Below are 9,822 nucleotides of genomic sequence, written 5' to 3'. Positions count from 1 at the left end.
TTTGTCCAGCTCTGCAAGCACTGTGTCCAGACCAGCACCCAGCACTCCAGTTAATTCAAAGTTCTTAGCGTATATTAAATCACACCAAGTTGATGCTGTGTTAGAGGAATGATGACAACACTTGTCTTCTCCCAGTCCTCAGACCCATTTGCTGCTGTGCCAGGATGACCCACACTGGGCTCGATGGTGACTCCAGCTGGACTCCGGCACACGCCGACCTCCCGCCCGGGCCACCTGCACCTATTGCCCTTGCTCTTGCACGCTGCTGTTTTCAGTCCCATCTAGATGAGCAGAGAGCGAATGGGTGGAGGGCAGGGAGCGGATGATAAGTGGCTTTGTCCTCCTTCCCCTCCCTGAAATCTGCTGCCTGGCACTTGTGGTCCGCACGGAGGGAAGCCTGGGCTGGGCTGTGAGTCACCCGCCGGGTGCTGTGCATTTCCTGACGGCTGCAAACTACATCCGAGGCCTCGGCTCCACACTCTGTGGGAGAAAAGTCTTCCCTCCCTGCACGTATCCACCGCCATTGCACAAACACGGCCCCATTTGGAGCAATGCTCTCTTCCCATTCTTCTGGCAGGTGAGTCCTGCACCCCTCTGTGGCACTGCCGTCAGTGGACACATGCTGCAACCCTGCTGCACAGCCCAAGCAATGGCCTTATGGGGACAAATTCCAACATTAAAAATGGGTCAAGACGTTAGAAGAAAGCGAGCAATCATCCCATGATGTTGTAATACCTGATGGAGAGATGAGACGGTGCAGGTCTGCAGTGTGGGTACTTACAAATCCACAGAAAGCCACCGTTCCTGCCCTGATTAATAGCAAGGAACACTTAAACATGTCATTTTACTGACAGCTGCATTAATGCCAGAGACAAAGGTAGAGACGAGTGGAGGAATTAAGTATTAGATAGATTTTAAGTGTTAAATACAACATATTTATGGCCGCAGCATTCCACCCTTTAATGCCCGAACCTCTAAAACGTCAAGCTATCCACTGAAGGATGCTCTCCACCAGTGCCTCTCCACGGTCCAGCTGTGCGTGGGGCAGGATGGACCCTGCCCGGGCTGCACTGGAGGATCCGTGCATCAGAAAGTGGGTGCAGACACCCTGGCACCGCTCCGGTACTGCCAGCTCGGGGGCATCAAACAATCTGGAGCCTGGCCTAGAGATCATGCGTGTTTTTATTGTAAAGAACACTTTTTATTGGCTGTTATTAGTGGGATTTTTTTTAACTAGTTCTTTTTATTAGACCAGCCGACTACTTTAAGATGACTCTTTGTTTCTTTTATCCACAATCTGCAGGATTATAACTGCACTATGGGAGCTGGTTTTGATTTGATGACTTCTGGTTGCCTGTGTTCTTTGCAGAGATTTTTCCCGTACTCCAGGTGACACAAGCAGCCCTGGCTTTTCAAAGAGGGCATCCATCATCAGCCAACACTTGTGAAATCCTGCAAACCCATGAAGAGCATTGCATGGCCGTGCCTTGGGCTTTGCTTGGCATTTGTAAATAATTTTGAGATGGTTCTGTATGAAGGTGGCTGTGCAAGAAGCAGCACTGGTTCTCACGCTGCAGCGGTATTTTCTGGTTATTTCTTCCCTATGTGAAACCTAAGGCCTTCCCACCTCTGAAGGGGAGGGGAGACTCCCACTCAGCATCCCTGAGGGAGGGGAGGCTTCTCTCACCCTGCTCCAGGGAGAAGTGGCCCTTCTCTCTGCAGGGATGCACGGGGCTGCCACACAAGGAAGCCGCCTTGGCGCTAACTAGGCCAGTCTGGGGCTATTAGTCATCCGCTCGTCCCGTGCCTCATTGCCTGCACCCTGAACAGACGTGTTCGACTGCCTTTACAGAAAACCCCCCTGAAGGGCTGGCTGGTGCCGTGGGGTGGCCACCTCCCCCACTACCTGCCACCACATGCCACCCCAGCGCCCATCAGGGACCTTGTGCTTTGATTGACTTTGAAGCCTGCCAAGAAAAGGCAGAGGTGCAGGAGGACCTGTTGCAAGGTGACAAGGTGCCAGCCCTGAGCCAAAAAGCCCACCTGGAGCAAAACCTCCAGTCCTGGCTGGTAGGGCTGGCCCTCTCCGCCCACCCTCCCAGCTGGGGACGCACTGTCGGGATAGAGGGTCACCATCAATTCTTGTGTCAGAGGAGGTGGGTGGGGGGGGGCTCAGCACCCTTCTGGCCCCACAACCTGCAGGCTCTGCCCCATCTCAATCCAACAGTCCTGGTGGTTTTTTAACAACCATGAGGGATTCGGTTTGGTCTAATCCGGCAGCTGGCAAGCAAGCTCTTACCTTGACTTAACCTACAGGTAGAACGACTCTGGTCATACTGCTGGCATATTTCAGGGGTTTATGTCCACACCCCTGTGGCGTATGTGCTCCGGTATCCCTCAGGTAGTCTTTCATCATCGGTTATGCTTCAAGCCTCTGCAATCAGATACGGTTATCTGAGCAACAGGGAGAAATGTTTACTGAAATGAAATTTAGAGGGGGAAATGAGGACGAAGGAAAGGAAAAGGAGGAAAGGAAGGAAGAAAGGAGAAGAGGACAAAAGAATTGAAAATGAAAAACTCAACATTATTTGAAATATGCACTTGTGTTTGTTAAAAAATTAATTGGTTTTGCTTTTGCACATTGGCAGTTCTATATGTGAAAATTTATCTCGTGCAACGTATCCTTTGCCTTCTGGTTTGCACAGTAACTTGATTTTTAAGATACTTGTTTATTTCCGCTCTCACTCTTTTAACTCCTGCTAATGCTGAGAGAAGTTGATGGTGAGGACCTCAAGAGAACTTGGATTGTGACAAGCCCTGAGGATGTCTGAAATCAAATTCTGTATAACATTTCTACATTTTTACTGTTCTTCAGTAAACATCTACTAATTCTTTCCCAGAATTTCCTCTTACGGAATGTTGTCTTGGCCATGATCCACAGGCGATAGCCGAGATCTGGGTACAGATTGCTAAGCGTAGGTGATACCACACACTGAGATACCCCTGTGTGCAGGTGACCAACCCCAAATACTATTCTTGTGCAGAAGCAGCCCGTTAGGCTGAGGAACAGGCCTTCCTCAGGACCCTTTGGTCAGGAGCTTTTCGCCCTTGTATAAGAAAACAAGACCTTGGCTACTCCTGAGGCCATGACTTTGGGTAGAGCAGCTCAGGGGGGATGGCTGACGACATTATCTGTCCACCTGGTGTCCTGATGGGAGCCAGGGGAGACAATGGAGAAGCTGCTATAAACAACAGTTTAGTAGACCATCACCATCTCTGTGTGTGAGCATGCTGCTGTGAGGAAAACTGCTCCTGGGGGGTGTCAGATGCTTTGTACTTGCCTCTCCCCCTGGCTGGTCCCCTCTGCACCCTGCTACATCGCTTCCGGATGCCTGGTTTTCAGGAGGTGTTGTGTTGTACCTGGCAGTTGGGTGGGATAAACTCTGCTGTGCTCTCCTGCAACCACACAGCTCAGGGTAGGACAGACAGTGACACAACGCATGATCACGTTTTTCTTGTAGCTAGGGAACAAAGAAAAAGAAAGAGTGACAAAGCCTGAATGGTCTTGTGGAGAAGATGGCCTTAGGAGACAGGTTTTTGGGTGGTCGCAGGCCTGTCTCCTGCTCCTGTGCTTGATGTTAGGGCACTCGGATTGCCTTCTCCATGCTCTGGCGTTCCTCGCCTCTAAAATGGAAATTTCTGCTTTCCTGATGACAGATTTGGCTGGTTAATCACCGTGGGCTTCTTTGAGTACCGGAAATGGGAAGTTGCACCAAAACTTAGTGTTGTTGCTGCTGGTACTGTCCACAGCCCTGCGGAATTCAAATGGGATTTCTGCTCTCTGCAAAAGTTGCTCATCTGGCTCTTCTGGATGCACCCTGACTTGTGACTGCCATCTCAGCACTTAATGAAGGGGTTAATGGACATCTCCTCCTCCTCCCTGCTCAGTGCTGTGGTAATGGCAGCCTGGGCCCTTTGGGGGGAGAGCATGAATGAATCTCATCAGGGATCTCCTTTACAACACTAAAATGCATTCCTGAAATCATGCTGTTGCCTTGTGAATATCTGATGTGGCATGGGTTATAGAGACATCTTTGTGGACATGGAAAGTGTTAAAAAGTACCTACTTACTGTGTTGCAAAGGCCATGCATTGCAAACTTGGGAAAGTATGTTAGGCAGCATGAATTCTGCCCTTAAGCAATAAGTCATATGTGAATTACTTCTTAAAATTAGTGTCCCATGCTTGTTAGGATTTGTTTTTTTCATTAAGTTCCTTTGCTACCTCCTCAGCCTGTGTATGTCTGACATGTATTATTATTCTTTCAATTACTGCACGCTTTATACCAGGCCCACAGGACCTGGGTGCTCCATACTGGGTTTTTTTACCCTGGGTGATTGCGATCTGCAAGGACAAGAGCTGTTGAAGAGAACTGTGAGTGCTCCACAGCAGTCTGAAAGCAGGTAGGTACATGCTCAGAGCCCCCAGCCAGCCAATGCCAAGGTGAAAGCGTTGTCCTGACTTTGCAAAGGGGGAAGGTGTCGAATCAAGGTGAGACTGAAGTAGCTTGTGTGAAGTTTTCCTTCTTAAGGCTCCTGCCTTATGCCAGTGGGTCTCCCCAGGAAAAACCCCATGGAATACTTGTTCTCTGGAGTTAGGCTGGGCAGGGAAGCCAAGCAGATGTGTGATTTCCCACAATGGTTTGGAAGACCTTCTGCCCATTCACAACGGTGTCAATGGGTGGGAGGTGATATGTGTCCTGACAAAGCCATGGAGGTATGCAAAACACAAGCTGGTCTGATTCCCTCTCCTCCTTGAGCTTTACTGTATGCTGATGAGATAGACTCAGAGTCACAGTGCCTAGCACAGAGCGGGCCCAAGAGCCTTCGGAGATGGGGGAAATTCTGATGGTTCAGAGTTTGGGCTTAAGTTGGATTGTATCCACTTCAGACAGGCTGTTTTCAGGGCAAATATTTATAAACATGGTAAGAAAAGGAAAATAGAATGGGCTTCTTGAGGGAATAGCAGAAGTGGAAGGGTAGGTCTTGGACACCATTTGACAGAGCAAGACTCAAGCAAGATGAGAAAATACTTTCCACCCCTGCTCAGTCTGTGGAATGTTCCAGAGGTCGCACAGGCTTTGGAGACACCAGTTTCAGTCCTGTCACTAACCCAGCGATTGCCTGTGTAAGCAGTGGTTCTGTGTCCCAGGAGGAGGTAGGGTTTCTGCTGGAGGTGAGCCCCTCAAGCGGTCACAGCAGCCTGGGTCTGGGGCAGCCAGGTAAGGCTGGTCCTGGGAGGGTATGGGCCATGCTGGGAAACACCACAGAAGCACTTGGACAAACCGAAACCCTCTGGATATCTGTGCCTCACAGCTCTTCTTCCTGCTTGCATTTGGGATGCGGATTTTATGCATGGGACTCATCTCTCATAAAGGCAGGGAAAGTGCAGTGATTTACCTCTGCCTGGTTCATAGAATCATAGAATGTGTTGGGTTGGAAGGGACCTTTAAAGGTCATCTAGTCCAACCCCCCTGCAGTAAGCAGGGACATCTTCAACTAGATCAGGTTGCTCAGAGCCTCATCAAGCCTGGCCTTGGATGTCTCCAGGGATGGGGCCTCCACCACCTCTCTGGGCAGCCTGTTCCAGTGTTTCACCACCCTCATTGTAAAGATCTTCTTCCTAATGTCTAGTTCTCTGCTTTTGTTAATTTACTATACAATTTTGTTTTACAGGTAGGCAGTGACTTTTATTTCCTTATTGGTGCAGTTATTTTATGGCTGAAGAAGGGGCAGAGTTGTATATGAAGTACCAGGTAAAGAAGGAGTCCCTGATGCTCAAAGTCCTGGTGATGGAAAACATACTGGAAGAGAGAACACCTCTGCTCATGTAAAATACAGAGGCTTTAACAAAAAAGTCTCAGGTTTCCCTTTTAAAAATTCAGAATTTACTAGAGTCTCTTGAACTAAGAAAAATGCATTCATGGGAAGGGAGTGCCAGTAATAACAGGCCTGCACTCACATCCAGTGGTAAAAGCAGCAGTTTCCCCTGAGGAAAGGGGGATTCTGAATGGTAAACAAGAAATGTTTATGGTTATGATGAGTTAAAAGGCTTCCCAGGCACCCTGGCTTCCCTTTCATATCCTGAGCACCTCAAGGTAACGCATCATCCCCCTGGCACAGGGAAACAGCCCATCAAAGAGCTTGTTTTCTGCAGCTCCATCTTCTGCAGGGAGACAGGAAACACCAGAACAGGGAGGTGGGTAAGAGTGGACTCAAAAATTGCCCGTGGGGATTATTTACATGTTCTTTCTGTGCAGGAGACCGCTGGTTTCTCAAGAGCTGAAGCCTTCGCCTGCTCTAGTTGAAAACAACTACTGTTACGGGATTTGCTTTGTTGAATTTAAGGCAACACACAAAAGTGAAGCAGACCGAGTTCAATGCGAGTCACCCTTTACACAACGATCAACCTCCCATTCTCATTTCTGCATTTGAATTATTCTGTTAAATTTGCATTTAAGACCTTTCAGCAATGTGACTTTTGGCTTGACACCAAATATGAGTAATTATCCTGCTCTAATAACATCTATATTCTACGAGCACTCCTCCTGCAAATGTGCCACGTAATCTACACACGCATCGATCCTAAATTAAAAGACAGCATCAAAATCTGAGTCACTTCTTCTACACATTATTAAGTGTCCATTTTGGTTAAGCTGGAGACAGTTGGCAATCCCATTTCATACCCACCCTTCCCTTTTTTCTAATCTTTCTCTCCTCCTGGCAGAGAACCACATAGGTGACCAGAACACAGTCTAACACATCTTTGTGTCTGCCTTTCACTTGGTTTTCATATGGATTTTCTCTGATGTCTTATATCAGCGATGCTCCTGTGGCCCCACTCAGTTGATGGTCTCCCCTCTTGCACATCTCTCCAGTCACGGCTGAGATGAGTGGCTGAAAATCTTGTATGGAGAAGCTGAACTCAGTAGTCCAAAGCAAATTTCCTGGCTCTGTTTTCACTGGGTGGAGAAAAATCTACAATCAAAGCAAATCTGGTTTCATGGCTAAGAGGCAAATCTTTCCTCTCCTGCAGCCACGGGAGATCCCAAACGTCGTGGAAGGAAAATAGTTTTGCTGCATGGGGTGAAGGAAGGAAAAGCAGAAGCCAGTTTCTAAAAGGCCATCTCACAAGACAGGAAGACCCTGCGCTGGGAGGACACCTGGGAGGCTGGGGATTTGCAACATCAGGAGATCATGGCCATGCCCTGTTGTCTCCAACCACAGAAACTGCTGAGTGCCAGAATTGCAGAGATGTTAGCCAGGGCATACTACAAAGGGGATGACTGGCAGGACAAAGTAAGCCAGAGTCCATTCATTGCTGGGCTGAAGGTTGGGATAAATGGGAAGAGTCCGTCCTTGGGAGGCAAACCGGTTTGCTGGATGACGAAGAAAGAGGTTCTCCTGTAACCTAAACATGTCTAGCACAGACTCAATGGGGACCTTTAAGTGTCATGAGACAAGTTGTCTCACCACAACCTGAGTCAGCTCTGCAATCCCCACACTGCAGATTACCACACAGACATGCACCCAAAACAGCAAAAAAAAATCAGAGATTGCATCCCTCAAAGGCCATGGGTGCTCCACAGGCCTTCCTGCTGCTCCAGAAAATATCATCACCATGCCAAACCAGGAAAAGCAGAGGGTGTGACCATCCTGCATTGCCCAACCTCTGTGCACTCAGCCGGCATCTGCTTGGCCGAGGAGAGGAGAGGAGAGGAGAGGAGAGGAGAGGAGAGGAGAGGAGAGGAGAGGAGAGGAGAGGAGAGGAGAGGAGAGGAGAGGAGAGGAGAGGAGAGGAGAGGAGAGGAGAGGGCTGGCTTGGCACTGGGGCAGGGGAGCATGTTGGTGTGTTATCCCATGGTTAGTTAGTAGCGCCTGTGGCCTGGGGTGGTTTTTGATGGGGTGGGCTGTCCCCAGGTGTAATCCCTTTCTACTGAGCAGGTGTTAGATGAGAGGTACTCACTGGCCACTGAAAATCAATAGTGTTGGCTGAATTAAAACTCTTGGATAATATTAATGCGCTCAGCAGACAGGCCAGAAAGATGCTAATAGTCGCTGGCTGATGTCAGCACCCTCTTTCTGCCAGCGGCCCACATGCTTCAGGGGATGAAGGACACCCCATGGGATTTCCGTAATAACCTCCTACAGGGCGAGGAGGTCATTTCTTACCTCTTCAGCCAGGATCTCATACAGGCTATGAAGTATGAGTTGTACCTGACCAAGTTAAAGAGAGGCTATGATTTTAACTGGGACTATTTTGTCAAGACTGGTTCGACTACCCTGGCCCATCCACCTGGGGAACCTGGCACTGCAGGAGAGATTATCTCAGTGGCTTTGATTGATGGGGACTGAGGATCATTGCAGAGACATGACAGCCAGGAAGATTCCTTCCTCCTTTCTCTTCCTGCAGGGCCTGGCAGCACAACTTAGTCATTCTCTCCCAAGAGGAAGAGGGGAGATCTCTCAAGACCTTCATTAGTCACTGCATCTGCGTACCTTAAGTCTTTCTAAAGTTAGGCAAGTGTTGGGGCTGGGGACAACACCGCTCGAGCTGGAAAATGCTGCTAGCTTTCTGCTCAGCCCATACCTACGTTGCAGAGTCCAGTTTACTCAGCTTGTGTAAGGAGTGTTTTCTTAAAGCATTTCGCTTTTGAGATGCTTTTGTAAAGACGTGCTGGGTAGGGCTCCTGTTCAAATCCAGTAGCTGACATAGCAAAATCTTGCACCTGATTATTGCAAATCATTAATTCAAAGTCACAATCCATTTGGAGTAACTCATGGAAACCCATTATTATTTTGCCACTGCTTGTTGAGCTGCTTAGATAATCAAAATACTTGTGAGAACAGGCAAAAACTCTTGCTCTTGGCCTAAAATGTATAAAGAGCAGTGACACGTCCCAAGCAAGAAGCAGCAAGATGCGTGGGAGGAGAGAAAGAGGACAGGGGAGGATAACAGCCATGAGACCCCCCTGGAGCCTCAGTCACACGGACTTCGTTACTGTTGAACAGAACACTTAGTTGAAAGGCTCTTACCTGCTCTCTCATTCCGTTGGTAAGGTGCAAGGGAGGTAAGGGAGGAATGTAACGTGAATTATTTATTTTTTTTAATAGCTAGTAAGGCAAAAGCCCTTGCCACGTTTTGGAAGCCCAGCTCTCCTTCAGAGACAACATAGGAGGCCTGGCCCAGCTGTCCGGGGAGAGCTGGGAAGCTCCAAGAGATCCTGCTGATTTTTCATCCTGGAAGTCTGGGAACGGGCAACAGATTAATGGGGAAAGTTTCCTTTAAGTCATGAGGAAAAATTTGAATTACTGCTGAAGTTTCCGTTCTGCACCCGTAGGGAGACATGTTTTTACTCTAGCCAAAGATGTTAAGGAATATTTGGCATATGAAGACAGCAGTGACTTTATGCATTTCTACCACATGGCTTGAGACTGATGACATTTAGTGATTTAGGGCTTGATTCTGCAAACATGTAAGTAGGTAAATACCTGCTTATCCAAATGGTTCCTTTGAATGATTTTGTAGACATAAGTAAACATCCATGTCAGACCCTCAGAGCCCTAGGGGCATCAGGGAGAATGCTCGTCTGGAGCTCTGAAGATTGACTTTAGTTGTGACACTTTCAATAGGAAGCTAAATAACGACATTTCTTAGATACGACCATTTACAAAGTGAAAATGTCGATGTAATAGCTTATATTTGAAACTATTTTCTTATGACTAATTATACATCTGGAAGTGAATATGCAGCTGCAGTTACC

This window comes from Chroicocephalus ridibundus, chromosome 1 (assembly GCF_963924245.1).
Source record: "Chroicocephalus ridibundus chromosome 1, bChrRid1.1, whole genome shotgun sequence".
NCBI lineage: Eukaryota > Metazoa > Chordata > Aves > Charadriiformes > Laridae > Chroicocephalus > Chroicocephalus ridibundus.
Note: the sequence above shows the minus strand (reverse complement) of the source record.